This window comes from Phodopus roborovskii, unplaced genomic scaffold (assembly GCF_943737965.1).
Source record: "Phodopus roborovskii unplaced genomic scaffold, PHOROB, whole genome shotgun sequence".
Classification (NCBI taxonomy): domain Eukaryota; kingdom Metazoa; phylum Chordata; class Mammalia; order Rodentia; family Cricetidae; genus Phodopus; species Phodopus roborovskii.
Genome location: NW_026126409.1, coordinates 18,715,266 through 18,732,281, shown reverse-complemented (window position 1 = coordinate 18,732,281; position 17,016 = coordinate 18,715,266). Strand labels below are relative to the sequence as shown.

Sequence of the window (17,016 nt, the reverse complement as noted above, 5' to 3'; positions counted from 1 at the left end):
TACAATGATTTTCAGTTCTATGACACAAAAAGGGCGTTTAGCAAGACATGGGTGTAATAAACTGACACTTAGCAGAAACCTAGTAGGAAGACAAAAAAAGGTTGAAGCAATAAAAGCCTGCATGTACAAGGACTACAGAGAAACAGACTGTCTATAAAACAGTGAGCATGGTAATGGCCCAAAGATGGAAGAAAAGGGTGACTTCTTATAGTAAAGCAGAGAGGAATCAAAGACTCCCTGTTTCTGACTTTGATAATAGGGCCATTCACTGAGAAAGAAAACTATCAGGAGACATGGTTTGTTTTGTTCGCATTATGTATTTTTTTTTATTTATTACATTTATTAGAGACAGAGTCCTCACATGCCACAGTGCATGTGCAGAGGTCCAGATGGCAACTTACATGAGCTGGTTTTCTCCTCTCATCATGTGGGTTCCAGGGATTGAAGTCAGGTCATCAAGCTTGGTTTAAGTGTCTTTACCCACTGAGCCCTCTCAGCAGCCCATAATCCCATTAATTTCAAGTCAAAATAATCAAACAAGCCATAACAAGGACTCTGGGGACCCTTTTCTTCCATCTCTGGGCCATTATGGGGGTGGAGATGGGAGAAAAGATTTCTAAAAGGTATGATGATTATTCTGAAACTCTTTTTCTTTATTTTCATTTTCTGGTTTTGTTGAGGACCGCTATACAGTCCTAGAAATTGCTAATGTTGTAGATCATGCTGACCTCAAACTCACACTCTTCCTTCCCTGTTTCAGCCTTCCATCCTGAACGCTAGGATGTGCCACCATACCTAGTCCAATCTAATACACTTGTCCTCTGACAAACTAAGGGAACTTTGAATTAGTACCTAGCCATGCATGATGACATTCTAAGCAACATTAACTAAACAAAAATTTAAAAATTAAGATTGCTTGTAATACTACATAAATTTATAAAGTCAATCCCTCCTTTTCCTTATCACTCAAGCTCAGTGACTAGGAAAGCACAAAACAAGATGACCATAAATATATTTTGCCTTTTTCAGAAATGTAATTGTCAATCTGAAGCCCAATTTTGTTCAAAAGTCTGTTTGTAAATCAATTGTTCACACCTTGTAAACAAAATATCCTACTGTAAAATGTTCTACATGTCCCCAAAAGTATTAACCTGCAGTGTGAAGTCAATTCAAATATATGTGTATGTATACATACATCAAGGGGCTCAGACAATCGTAGCCAAATTAGTCAAGTATTTGCACTACAAGTATGAGGGCCAAAATTCACTGCCCAGAATCCACTTCAAGAAAGCCAAGCATGGTGTAAGTGCATTTGCAATCTCAGTGTTGGGGAGGCACAGACAAGCAAATGCCTGAGGCTGGGAACCAGCTAGTCTAGCCTACTTAGCAAGTCTAAAACCAGAGGAAAACCTGTCTCAAAAAAAAAAAAGGAAAATAAAAAACAAAAAAGGTGGATGTCACCAGAACTTGTCCCTGCCCCTTCTACAGACACTCACACACTCTTGTGCACCTACAAACATACACAGACACACATGCAAAAAATAAACCAATCAACCAATCAAGACCCAGAATCTACACACAAAAGTCCTTAAGTGTGTGTACTGGGGCTAGAGTTGACTCATTTGTTGATCTTATGGAAGACCCAGGTTCAATTCACATTATACTACATAGTGGCTTACAGCCATCTGTAACTCCAGTTCCAGAGTATCCAATACCATCCTCTGATTTCCAAGGGTATCAGGCATACCAACAGGACACATACATACATGCAGGCAAAATACTCAAACACATAAAATAATAAATACACTTTTTAAAAAAGAAGTTAATGTATCTTTCTAGGTCTTATCACAACCTATGACATAAGTAAGACTGGATGATACTTTCTAACACAGAAGCAACTAAGAAGTGTGTATAAGACAGGGTTTGGCAGAGTTTCTCCCTGGGAGTATTAGAAAGAACTTCAGATTTTGCAAATCACAAGATTTGTATCATCCAGAACATTAGAAATGCATACATATTCAAAAATAAAAATATAATCCCACTAAGACAATAAGTCAAAGAGTATTAAGGAAGTACAACAGTCCCTTAGTATCCACAAGAAATCATTTATAGGCCCTACCTCCAAAGATAACAAAATCTAAGGAACACTCAAGTCTCATATAATATGGCATAGCATTCACATAACCTATGTACATCCTCCCAAATACATTTTAAATAATCTCTAAACTGCTTATAATACCTAATACAATGCAAATCTATGTAAATAGCTACATAAATTGTTTGAGGAATGACAAGAACAAAGACTACACATTTAGTATATACTCAATGTTCATATTTTAATCTGAAGCTGACTGAATTTGTGTATAAAGAACCTGATAATTAAAAAAGCTGACAATTGAGTGTAGTAGCTTTTTTCATTTGTATTGGGATGGGAAGAGAGAGAGAGGGAGGGAGGGAGGCTGGAAAGAGAGACTGGAGAGAGAAGAGAGAGGGAGAAGAAGGGGGGGGGAGAAAGATAGTAGGTGGCCCTATCTCCCCCTATGGGAGAGAGAGAGAGAAGTTAATAGCATGTGGTGCCTATCTGTAACTACAGTATATCAGAAGGCTAAAAGGGGTACTGGACTTAAGTACTGCAAGTGGAGGATAAAAACTGAGACATAAACACAGGGGTCAGCAAGAAAATGAAAGTTCTCTTAGGAGAAGTCTTTTCTGATGGCTCAATTCCCTGCACTCACACTAATTCTATGTGTTTTCATCACAATCAACTAAATGAAAAGAACCTATTTTGAAAGAAAATTATGCAACCCAAAAAAGAAACGATGAAGGCCTGAACCAGGAAATGAGAGAGAGGAGGCTTGACTAAGCTGACACAGTAATGACTTGGTGTTTTGCTCATCGGTGCTCAATGTCACCTTCCCTTTCACTAGTACAGCAGAGCCTGCTGGAGCTCAGGATATACCACCCAAAAATATGACTGCAGGAGGCCAGAATGTGCCACCCCAAAATAGACGTCTTTGGCCTATTTTGAGTTTGTTATTTTGAGACGCTGCAGACACTGGCATGGCTCTGAAAAGCTGTCCTTTTATGAAAAGGCATTTACATCTGACAGAAATGTACCTTGTAAAGCATAAGGAGCAAGAAGGCCTCCTTGAGATGCTCAACCATCAATTGCTGTGGAGACTTTCCATCCACAGCAGTACCGCCTGAGCTCACCCTAGTAACCTGGGTACCCTTTCTTCACCATCTACTAGTGACTCTGGCCACTATCCTTTCTGCAGTTGAGGGTGATAATTTTTGTTTTGCATGTGTGTGGTGTGTGCATATGTGTTCATGTAGATATGAAGACCAGAAGCCACTACCAGGTGTCTTCCACAGTTGCTTTCAACATTCATACATTCATTCATTCATTCATTCATTCATTTTTGAGGCAGTCTTGATAAACCTGGATTTGGCAAGGCAGATAAGCCATTGAGCTCCAGGGGGTCTCCTGTCTCTATCTCCTCACCCCCAAAGTTGGAATTTACAAAATGTATATGGAGCCTGGCTTTTTAAAACATGGGTGCTTGGTATCTGCACTTGGTTCCCCATGATTGGGCAGCAAGCAATTTATCCTAACAATTTAATTTCTATCATTTGAAATTCAAATCTGGTAATGACAATGTGAAAAACATTTGAAGGGAGTTGTAAACAAGGATTAGTAACACCCACAAATTCATAAATGGCTTATTTAACAAACATATGTGACGATGTTTTCAACGTTTGTCTTTGTAAGTCTTTCTACAGAGGTGGTGTCATATGGATGGAAAAGTACTGAACCTGAACATTACAAATAAGAGAAAGGAAAATCTTTATAATGTGAAATACTTAACAGACATGACAGTCCCACTTACATGAAGTTTATGGGAAAAGATGCTACTTCCCTTGTCCCTCTCTAGGTTTGTTCTACTTGGCTGATGGCACAAGAAACAAATGATTTGTATCAGTCTTCTCTGAAAGTTAAGAAGTAAGAATCCATTGTGGTACACAGCTCTAATCAGAACACTTGGGAGTTTGAGGTCATTGTAGCTACACTGTTTGAGGTTAGACCTTGTCACAAACAAAACAAACATAGAAATTTTAATCTAAAAAAAAAAAAAACAAAACAAAAACGAAGCCAAATGAATTATGTAGTATGGAAGGAGAATAAAAGTTTCTACTGAAAAATTACATATAAAAAGTTCCCAAGATCCGAAAGCACAAATTTAGCAACAAATTATAGCAAGTACTTGCCTAGCATATGAACAAATATACTGTCATTTATTTGTTTCCCTTTTATCCATTTAATACCTGACTCAATGGTGACCACAAAGCATCCATATAAAACGTTTTGTTGTTGTTTGGTAATAAAATGGATTTATTAATTAATCTGTCTTGATTTATCTGTGCTAACTGTCCTAACACTTAATATTTTTCTATTTTTATTTTAGATTTAAACTATACCATGTATTGTGACATATACACATACTGAATTCATTGATTATATATATCCATGTATTGTATATGTAAAATGATACAAGCACATCCACCATTTCCTGACTTCCTTTATATCTGTTGGGGTACCAGTACCTCAAATGTACTCCTTCTCAGGAAAACTCACAGGTATTAACAGACGTTACTATTAGCTACAGTCGTCCTACATAACTGTGATTTTCATCTTGGCTTACATTTCATTTCCACAGCACTGTTGCAAAAACACTCTCTATCTGGGTATTCCATTCCTTCCTTGTTGTTTCTTAGAACATGCACATGTGTGTGCACACACAATGTTTTATACACTATCTGCCCTTGTTACTTAATATAATATACTATAACTTTATCCATATAGTGGCAGTGGCATTATCTTTGCTGTTTTAAAGTAGAATAATGAATGCAAGTGTATTTCAGTTTATCCACTGACCCATCTATAGACAAATACATGATTTCTGTATGTTGGCTCTCAAGTGTCAGGCTTTAGTAAAGACATATACCAATATCTTCAGAAGCTAGTATCTTCATTTACTTTGGTCATATGCCCAGAAAAAAAAAAAAAAAGCATTGTTGGGTCATGTGATTATACTTTTAATTTTTGAAGTATCTCCATATTGTTTTCCATAGTAGCTGTCCTAATTTACATTTCTACTAACAATACACTAAAACTGTATCTACCAGTATTTGCTACCTCCTGCCTTTACAGTGTGTTTTAAGTAACTAATTTTAGTTGTTTTGACACACATCCCAGCCCTCTCATCCTTGTGTTGTCCCTCTTACAATGTAGGGTGAGAACACGAAGCTTAAGACAACAGCAACAAGTGGACAATGAGTGGCACTGGCAAACTGACAGCTGTGGTGGGAATGCCTGTCGTCTTTTATTTAAATGATGCATTTCCTGTGTTCTAAATTTAGAGATGGTTAATTTAAATCTTGGTCTCTATTTTTAAACAATGAGAAGTGTTTACCTTTGCCTCACTGATGTGTTCCTCCCCTGTTGAATCAGCTTTCCAATAAAACAAATCCTTTCCCACTCCCCATTCCCCTTGCTTTTTTAAATTAAGTAACTGTATCCTACTTGGTTTGGACATTACCCTACCCATGAATCACAGAGAGCATAGTACTACACATAAAAGTTTCTTTAAAGGGTCAAAGCATGGGGCTGGAGAGATGGTGCAGCAATAAAGAGTACTGGCTCATCTTCTAGAGGACTCAGTTTCTGTTTCCAGCACCCACATGGTGGCACAACCACACCCAGTCCCAGGAGATCTAACACCCTCTTCTGGCTTCTGTAAGTACTATTCACATGCAGATAAAGCATTCATCCATACACATAAAATTAAAGTAAATCTAAAAAAATACAAAAAATATTCAACCTATTTGGTGGTAAATGCTTTTAATTCTAGCACTTGGGAGGCATAGAAAGGTACATCTCTGTGAGTTCAAGGCCAGCCAGGGCTACACAGTGAGATACTATTTCAAAATAAAATAAATAAAAACCATATAAAACACAGTATTTGTTTGGGAGGTTGGTGACTTCAAAACTGAGACCTTGGAGGCTGGAGAGGTGGTTCAACTGTTTAAGAACACTTGCTGCTCTTGCCAAGATCTAGGTTCTGTTCCCAGCATCCACATGGTACAGTGGCATACACTCACATACAGTAGGACACAGAGCAACACAAATGTTAGGATCATAGTCATATATGCTATGACACAAAGGGTTTAAGCAGAGGTAATTTTAATTTTAAAAAGTGGTGATGCTAGCAAACATTGAGCACCATTTTACTATTCCTAGGGTTTTATATGTTCTGTAAGTACAATAACTATTTGTGTGGCTATTTCAACTGAATTACAGATAAATAAAATTAACACTTCAGTTCCTCAACTAGCCACGTCTTAAGAACTCATTAGCTAATTCTGAATATGGCTACTAGAGAAGACCACAGCTCCACAGTACTGCTATCACGACACAAAGTTCCATTAACACTGGTACATATTAACACATATCCTTATGGCTTCATTGTGAAATTAACACTCTGTTAACCTCCATTTTAAAGGAAAAAAATGTGGTACAGAAATATGAAGCAAATTACCTATGGTCTTAAAGCAAGTAGTACCAGTGTGGAATGCTAACCCAAATGATCTAAGATTTAAGCCTATGTTCTTAATCCCTTCAGATGAAGTCATTCTTGGCAACTGTATTGACTGGAAAGAGGATGATATTAGAGACAAGAAAACCAATGAGGAAACTAAGGTCAGATATAAGAGAATTGCTGAGGAACAGAAGGCTAGAACAGAGATGGGTTAATTAACAGAGCTATTCAAAGGTATGAGAAGAGTGGGAACAGCTTAGAACTGAATCTAAAGACAACAAATGAGGTGTGAAAAATAAAATGAAAGTTCCCATTTTAAGAGTTAGTAAGAATGGCTCTTACTATAGTAACAAATTAACAGAGCACATTAAAAGTAACAAATCCCATTAGGGTCATTACCAGTGAGAAATAACACAAATAAAAGCCACCCAGTAAATTATGCAAGTCCAGAATCCAGAAGAGCGGTCAGGAATTAAGATAGGAAATTCACTGTCAGTGCAGAGAGAGGTTTCGAGATAACTCAGGAAGGTGGAAACAATAATAACCGACAGACCATAAGGACAATAATAGACCATAAGGATAACATCATGCATGTACAAGATAAAATGCCAGGAAACTTTAGTCATTACCAGAAAGACAGGAGGAGAGAAGAAACATGCTTAGGAAAGAATTACCCCAGAGGTGGAATAAGAAAAGATCAGTCAACAAGTACAAGAAGCTGCTTGGAGGTCAAGTAAATAAGTCTGAAAACTCCCAGCAAAAACAATTTAAAGCGAGGTGTGGTAGCACTCACCTGTAAACCCAGTTCTCAAGAGGCAGAATCAAGCTCAACAGTTCAAAGCTAGCCTAGGCTACATAACAAGACCCCATGATCAAAACAGGAAAAAAGAACAATTTATAAGAATATGTAAGGGTAAAAGTTAGACTGCAGCAGATCTGAAATAACATATAGATTTTTTTTTTTTTCTTCTTCTTCTTCGTCGTCTTCTTTACAAAAAGCTTAAAGGTGAAAGTAACAAGGCAGGGGGCTAGGGAAATGGCTTAGCAGTTAAGAGCGAGCACTGGCATTCTTCTAGAGAGCACCAGAGCTTGATTCTAAGCATGCACCAACATGGTGACTCATAATGTTCTGTAACTCTGATTCCAGGAGAATGGGTTTATGTGAATGGATAGATTCAATTCTATCTATAAAAGAGAATGCAGGAGTATGTGTTGAGATGAAAAAGTCAAAGAGACTGAAGGAAATACCGAGTTACTGTGGTGCACAGAAACTACACAGAGACAAACCCTGATCCACCAATCTGTGAGTAGAACCCTATCACATGGTTGGATGAATCATTCCTATAGAAAAGCAGGAAAGGAAAATGTTTGCCTTCACTTTTTAAGATAAAGATGCAAGAATGCAAGGAATAATAGAGGACAACTCATAAACCCTGGAATTAGGATAGCAGCAGTTAAAGGCCAGTGAAACGGCCCAACACATACTTGCAGCCAAGCATGACAACCTAGGACCTACACTGTTCAAGAAAATTAAACTGACTCCTACAAGTTGAACTTGGCCACACATGCAGGCAATTTAAAAACAGAAAGTGTTAATGCAGTACCCCCCAATCAGAATCATGAGGATGACTGCAGTTCACAATTTACTGAAGAAAAATTTGGCCCCAATCTAGGTCTGGTAATACTTCTACAGACTCTACCCACTCTACACAAAAAGGAAAGGCATGAGAGTTAGCTATCTCCTTTTACAGACAGTAAATTCTTACACACACACTTTTTTTTCATTCCCCAATTTGTTGTTAACTGCTTTCCCTGTATGGTTTACAAATTCCTCAAGCTTATCCTGGATTCTTAACACTAAATATACAGTGAGTGCTAAACGTGACACTTTTTTTTTTTTTTTCCGTTTTCTTTTTCTTTTTTTTTTTTTTTCCCTTTTTCTTTTTTTTTTTTTTTTTTTTTTTGAGATAAGCTTTTGCTATGTAACCCAAGCTAGCCTGGGTTTCAAGACCCTCTCTGTGACACATGTGACCCCCCCAACCAGACAGACAGACACACATGCACGCACACACACACACACACACACACACACACACACACACACACACAAAATGAACACATCTACAGAAAAAGCCAATCCCTAAGTGCCTTTACAAGTGATCTACCTTGTTAAAAATCACCACAGAATAGTAAAAATATAAAGTATGATACAAAATTATACATGTATAAACACTATATATTATTTTTAAAAATTGAGACTAATCCAGTTCCAATTTAATAACACAACAAAACTCTACTTCCAGCAGTTCTAGGAAATCAAACATGCCTTGTCTATGCTAGACATGTGCTCTATCAGGCATCAAAGCCAGTCCTGCAAAATCTGCATCATCTATGTCCCCACACCCTCATCTTTTTTGAAATACTTTTTTTTCATTTACAAGTTTTGGGGGGGTTTTCGTTTTGTTTTGTTTTTTAAAAATGGACAAGAACTCTGCTATATAGGACAATTATCTATTGCATTCTTAATATAGTGTCACAATAGGCTAACTACCAATTACAAATTAGTCTTACTAACATCACTATTCTAATTAGATAAAATATGAAATAATTTTATTATAAAGGCTATTTCCAAACCACTAAAACTTTATGACTCTTCATTCTCAGTAACTTGAAAATGTATCTATTTATTTAACATAATCCATTTTATTCAGTATCTCTATCATAAAAATCTATGAGTTGGAGAGATGGCTTAACAGTTTACAACACTTACTGTAAGATCTGAGTTCAATTCCCAGCAACCACACAGGGCTACTCACAGTGAAATCCAACACCTCTAGCCTCTGTGAACATCTGTATACATATGCATGCACGCACATGCACGCATGCAGGCACAGGCACAGGCACAGGCACACACACACACACACACACAACTTTGAAAAAAAATCTTCAAACAAAATCTAAGTCACTATCAAAAACCTAAGTCTACAAATTTAGAATAGAAATTCCAATAAAGGTAGATAATCTGTGCTTTCCTAATTAATCATTGTACTGAGAAACAAGTAACTGTAGTAAGTGGAAGATTTACCACTTAATCTTTTTGATCCAGGTTACTTACCTAGCTGAATAATACACTCAAGCTTAATTAAAACACTCTCTTTTCCAACAAAATGTTTCAGTAAACTACAACTCTGCTCAAAAATACTCTACAGAAAAACATTTTAATGATTTGGACAATTATCACAAAAATACTCGTTACACCAACACTGGAAAGATGACTCAGTGGTCAAGACCACTGACTGCTCTTCCACAAGACTCCCAGAACCCACAGTGAAAGCTAACAACTATCTTTAACTCTAGTTCCAAGAGATCTAACACCCTCTTCTGGCATCTGTGGGAACTGCATTCATACAGCACACAAACATACATGCAGGCAAAATACTCATACAACATAAAATAAAAATAAATACATCCTTTTAAAACAGACTAGTAACATGTAACATGAACTACATATAATACAGTACCCCACAGCTAACCAAATCAGCATTCCAAAAGAGATGGTCCTTTCACTTCCAAGTATTATGTCACCTACAGCAGGTGCTCAATACCTACTTGAATTAACTGGCAACTTAAAGTGGAATCACTTCTGGCCTACACCTTCTTTTCTCCATCACTGTCAGATACACTCTGGAGATGTGCACATGTCTGTATTTAGAATACAGAGGTTCATAACAGCAAGCCAACCCATTATTCACAGAAACCAAATAGGTAGTTTCAAAGAGAGGAAGGAATGTAGTTAAAATATAATGAAAGGAGGACATTACATAATCCACTCAGAGGAGGAATCATTTCTCACCTTTGAGTTCACTGTATTATAATTCTGAAACTGTGGGGAAAGTCATTCAGGGAAATGCACTGTAGTGAGATATTCACTTTGTCCGCACCTGTGGTGCTGACCACGCCCATTTGGCAGACATGAAAATATATTAAATGAAAATCATTTTAAAATATAGAACAAATCTCATCAATTCTAATTTCACAGATATAAAAGCAGCTGACAACAGCTCAAAATTCAAAGTACACTCTACTGATCAGTATACATGGAATTCTACTCAAAAGAAACATAATCCTCATAAGCATATACGTCCAAATATATTCAGTTATTAACACTACGCATTAATGCTATGTAGCAATGAACAGATAGTTCTAATCAAAGCAAACCAGGTTTCTACAAAAAGAATGTTCTCAATGCAATCAATGCCTTAGGAAAGGTCTTCAGTTCGGCTGCAAAATACTGTACATTTGTCCTCAGAGTTCTTTCCAAAAATCAAGTCCCAGAATCCTAGAATTTGTATTTGTCCTATACTGTATTATCAACCTGCTGCTTTTTAAAGAATATACATAACTGACAATTTGTGTAAGGCTGATAATTTTTAAAATTAAAATGGTGTATGTAGTTCAGAGAGAGCTCATTCCTATAGCTCCTGTGTGTGTGTGTGTGTGTGTGAGAGAGAGAGAGAGAGAGAGAGAGAGAGAGAGAGAGAGAGAGAGAGAGAAAAAGAGAAAGAGAGAAAGAGAAAGGCTGACAATTTGTGTAAGGCTGATATTTTTTAAATTAAAATGTTATATGTAGCTTGGTGACAGCTCATTGTTACAGCTTCTATATGAGACTCCTGCACATGCACACAGACAAAACACAGAGAGAGGGGAGGGGGGAGAGAGATTTCAAGCAAGGGGAATTATTATAAATGCAAGTACCCAGGCATTCTAATAAGGACATACAATAACTGATTCAGAGCACTGCCACTAATTCATCGCATTAGATCATTTGATAGTAACTATAATATTCCAATCATATTTTACTTAGCTTCATGTGATCAAGAAACAGTTCCAGCAATAGGTGTTCTTATAACACCAAACTACAAAAGAGGGCTTTATTTACTTGTCCACTTCAACATTTTAACATACACTCTTTAAAAATCCCAACAACAGAACTATTTTATTATTCTGCATCAATTCCTAATGATAAGATGTCAATATAACGGCAAGAAATCCCTTTACCTTTTTATACCCTTTACCCTTTTATACAATGCTTAGAATCTGAAATATTTCGGATTCCAGAGTTCCTCAATTTTTTAATATTTGCATAGACACCAGCAGCTGAATATATCCCTCATCTAAAAAGCCCAAATCTAAAACCCCAGGAGCATTTTGGAACTTTGCACTTAGTAAGGCAATCACTTGGTGGTCAAAAACTTCAGAATTGGAGGTACTTTGGATTGTTAAGATTATAGACCCTCACCAGGTGATGGTGGCACACTTTAATCCCAGCACTTGGGAGGCAAAAATAGGCAGATCTCTGTGAGTTCAAGGCTAGCCTGGTCTACAGAGCTAGTTCCAGGACAGCTAGGGCTGTTACACAGAGAAACCCAGTCTGGAAAAACAAAAAAGATTATACACCCTCAATCTGTAAAAGTAGGCTTCCAGCTCAAAGTTCACAGGGCAAACTGAACCCTGAAATAGACCTCTAAAAGTCTCACCAGTGAAGGTTAGGAATATAGCTCAATCTGTAGAGTGCTTGGCTACAAAACTCGGGCCTCAATCCACATATCAGCTGGCAGTGGTGGCACATACCTGTAGTCCCAGTGCATGGAAGGTGCACACAGGAAAGGAAGAAGTTCAAGGTCATATTTAGCTACAGTATGGGATACATGAGAGCTCTCAAAAACTAAATAAATAATAATTTTCAGTAAATGTAAGTGATGCTCACAAGGGCCTGTAACTCCAACTCCAGAGGATCCAATGCCCTCTTCTGGCCTTCTAGAGTACATGCACACACACATAAGCACACAAATAAATTAAAATGTACTATATTGAACCCTTGGTAAGTGACTAAAACTAGAAAAGATACCATTGAAGGAGGTAATCAAGACCTAGAAAGGCAAGCATCACATGTTCTATTTGTGGTTCTTAGCTCCAAGTCTTCAGATGTGAGTATGTAACCTGGAGTAAATGCAGAAACCAGAACTGTATAAAGGGACTATGGGGCAGGGAAGAGCAAGAGAAGAACAGCAGGACACACATCATCTGATTGGGAAAATGGGAGTGGGGGGGAGACACTAATTAAGAGGGGAAGGAGACAAATACAGAGGAAAGATGGAGGGGGTAAAATAATAGTAAGGACTGTCTGAAAAGTTGTAAGCATATTATTATCTATCTAAAATACATATAATAACATCAGAGTATGTGTGTACATATGCATATATAGACAAAAACTCTAACATCAGGCATGAGAAGTCCCAATTTAAGTTGGTGGTCAGGGCTGTTCAAGAAACTCCCAAAACATATAGCCCGTTGCTGTTACCCTTGGTTGCCCCAAGAGGTGGAAGACAAGTCTTACTGCTGAAGAAACCATGTACTTCAGTCACTGTACCCAGAGCACCGGACCTGGATCTGACCTGAAGCCTTCTTCCTGAGGACTAGCCTTCATCTTACCAGAAGCTTCTAAGGAAGCTTCTAAGGAAGGAAAGCCTACCCAGCTATAACCCCTGTGGCCCACAACAATGGCGAGCATGGCAAAATAACCCTAAGGATGAAGTAGTTGTATGAAGATCTTATCAATAACCAACAACTCTCTAGTTAGATTTAAGACCTGCTCAACAAGAGGGAAATAATGTCTGGTACTGGAAACCTAGCCAACTACCCAGGGTTAGTGAAATCATGGATCTATCTTGGAGGGATTCTACAATTATCACTTTACTAAATCAGCATAATCCCTAACTATAGTCTAAATATGTATCCTCATATCCACAGGTAAGTGTAGTCTCACTCCTCATCAAAGAAACTTCTCTTTGTAACAGAGGCCATTAGAAAACACACAACTGATCAAAGCACAGAGTCGTAAAGGCTTGTCCCAACCAATTCATGTACAACACAAAGCCTGCACCTAAGGCTGAGGGAGCATTTCAGAAGGGCAAGAGGAAAGATGTTTAAGAGCCAAGGAAACAGGAAGTTTGCTGTGAGACCATGTCTCCGAGAAATGTCAGAGAGGCTACACCCATGAAGTCTCATTAACATGGCTGCCTAAACAAGACCTGAAGTATGAAAACACCATGGACGTTCTAATATAGAAGAGGGAAGCTTGAGGGAGCTTGAGGGGCCTCAAGTCTAAATGAAGAACTGTAGGTAAGTAAAGAATGCCAAGAGGGAGAATTGGTCTTCTACAGGGAAAAGTCCCCCTAACTGGTTCTCCAGTATCAAGCCTGAGATCATATACATACAGTAACATTACAGACTGAGCATATGTATGTATATATGTAACTATATGTAACAACAACTAAAGAAAAGCCTATAAATTTGAGAGACTAAGGAGGTGCATGGGAGGGGTTTGAAGAAGGGAAGGGAACAGGGAATTGGTACAATTATAATTTCATAAAATAAAATGTTACAAAAATAAAAATAATTCACCAATAAAATATATCACTGCTAGACATGGGATGGCACATGCCTCTAATCATAGTACAAAGAGATAAGGCAGGAGGATTTCTACAAGGCTGAGCCCAATTTGAGAGAGAGAGAGAGAGAGACACACACACACACACACACACACACACACACGCATGCACGCACCCATGCACGCACACACCCATGCACGCACGCAAAAAAAATACTGTTACTTTCTAATTGTTAAACAAAAACTCGTAATTAATAGCTACAATGAAGCATAGAAAGAGAGTTCAAAGATTAAGAACTCTTGGTGCTCTTCCACAGGACCCAAGCTCAGTTCACAGCACCCACTTGATGCAGCACACAACCATCTATTACTGTAGCTCCTTTAGATCAGACACCTCTTCTGGCCTCTGTGAACACACACACAAATGAAAGTAAAATATAAGGGGGCTCCTTACAGAGAGAAAGGGAGGTAAACGCAGAAGTGGGAGGGGGTAAAAAGAAATAGTAGGATACAAGTGATCTATCTGATAGGGAAAGTGGCAAAGGAGGTAGGCTCTTTAGGGACAAGGAAGGGAGGTGAATACAGGAAGAGAGAGGGGATAAATAATTACAGTCAGAATGCCTGTAAAAGCCACAAAGACTCATACTATTAACTACTTATACACACAAAACAAAAACTATAATACATGTAATTCTGTGTATTAATGTATATGGACTTACATAGTTTTAATGAACTTTTCTCATCCGGATTGCTGGTGCCCCCTCTAACAGCCAAAGACCACAGAATAAAAACCCAGTACAGAACCTGCTCAACCGCCCTGCAGGATGGTCCCACCCCTGCACTACTTACTCCTGACAGATTCTTAGATCCAGGGTGCCCCTCTGGCCACCATGAGGCTCTTCATCTCACTTCCTGTCTTGATTATGATCCTGGCCATGGCTTTCGAAGGCCCAGCACCCGCCCAGGCAACCCCTGACTTGTCCAGCGCATTTGAGAATTTACCAAAAAAACTGAAGGAGTTTGGGAATACTTTGGAAGACAAGGCCCGGGCAGCCATTGAACACATCAAACAGAAGGAAATTCTGACCAAGACCAGGACCTGGTTTTCAGAAACATCAGCAAATTGAAGAAGCTCAAAACCACATTTGACTGATGGGCTACCTCACATAGTAAGGTGTCCTGATGTAGCAAGTCCCTCCTCATCCCACACCAATGGGGGGGGGGCAGTATGACGAGAAGCCTCTTTTGAGTTGCTGGTCAAGGCTGTTGAAGAGAAGAGACTCTGTAACCCATTGCTATTGCCAATGGTTGTCCACCCAGAGGTGGAAGGGAAGTCCCTACTGCTGAGGACACCTGTACTTCAGACACAGGCCCAGAGGCTCCTGAGCTGGAGCTGACCTGAATGGCCCCCTCCCTGAGAACCAGCTTTCCTGGACCGGAAGGCACCATACAAGCTTCCAAAGGAGGGGGGCAAGCAAGTCTTATCCAGCTACGATGCTATGAACCACATCAAAGACCAACAAGGCATGCTAACCTTCAGGATGCAACAGTGACACACATGCTTCTAACTGGACTTAACACCTGCTCAACAAGAGGGACACCATGCCTGGTACTAGAAATCTAACTACTCAGTACTAGTGAAGTAATGGCTATTGGAAAAGAAACATACTAAAACCACTAATTTACTAAATCCCTAACAACAATCTATTAATTTGATACCAGTTAAGTGTAGTCATCACTCCTCAAAGAATCTTCTCTTTCCAACAACCAAACACTACTACAGAAAACCATAACCAATCAAAATGCAGAGTTATGGACTCCAGTCCCAAGAATACATCTATGAAACTGAACAAGGATGACACCAATGAGCATGCCAAACTAGACAGTGAAAAGCCCTCAAGGCCTCAAGCCTACACAAAGAACTACAGGCAGGCAACTAAGGGAAGCTAGGAATCAGAGAAGAGGCTTTCCCCAGGGAAGAGCACACCAATTGGTTGTCCAGTGCCAAACAGTAAGCCATGAAAACATACATAAAAGTAACACTTAAGGACTGAACAGGTTATAATGAGGAATATATGTATGTACGTATGTCATGTATATGTGTAAATACATATATGTGTGTGTATGTAATGTATACAGTAACAATTAATGAAAAAGGAGGCCATGAATTTAAAGATTGGGGAAGAGTATATGGGAAGGTTTGGGGGAAGTAAAGGGAAAGGAGAAATGTTGTAATTATATTACCATTTCAAAAATTAAACAACAAAAATCTTCTACCAGAAGTAGCTTCCACACTATATACACTAAGGTGTACAACAAATTACCAGCTCACTCTACAAATAATAGTCCAGAGTACCTTATATTGACATATGACATTTTATCAATGTCAAAAAGTAGTCACACACAAAATTCTTCCCATCCCCAAATATTCTACACAGGGGGGTCAAAACTAACTATTAAGATATACCTTCAAGTACATAAACTGACAGCAATAGTACAAAACAGAGTAAGGTACATGTGTATGTACAACATGCTCCAGAACTTTTTATAATACAGGATATTGTATTGCTGTCCCATATAACTATGGCTGTCACAAATAAAAACATTTAGGATTTCATCATATACAAATCCACACTGGATGTGGTAGCACACACCTGTAATTCCAGTACTTCTTGGACGGCATAGGCAAAAAGATAAGGCCTGGGTTTTATAGCAAGAACCCCTTTCTCAAAAAAAGAAAACATATGATAGGAAGCTATAAAAAAAAAAAATCACAGAAATAAGAGTGACTGATTTGCTATCCCCTACTATGGATCATAAGAATCTGTCTCATTCCTGTCTATGACAGCCTGAAACAAAATGGAAAAAAAAAGGAAAAATTCCTCAGAGTGAGGCAAAGTCAAGTCTCCAGCATTTCTAAGTTCATTATGTTGCAATATTAAGGTACTGTTAAGAGTCTATAATTCA

General features: G+C 38.3%; 1 protein-coding gene across 3 annotated transcripts in view; it reads right to left on the bottom strand.

The window, feature by feature from the left end:
- Positions 1-17,016, bottom strand: part of Kat6a (lysine acetyltransferase 6A) — an 80,997-nt gene that overhangs the window by 60,317 nt on the left and 3,664 nt on the right. The gene's annotated exons all lie outside the window — the stretch shown is intronic.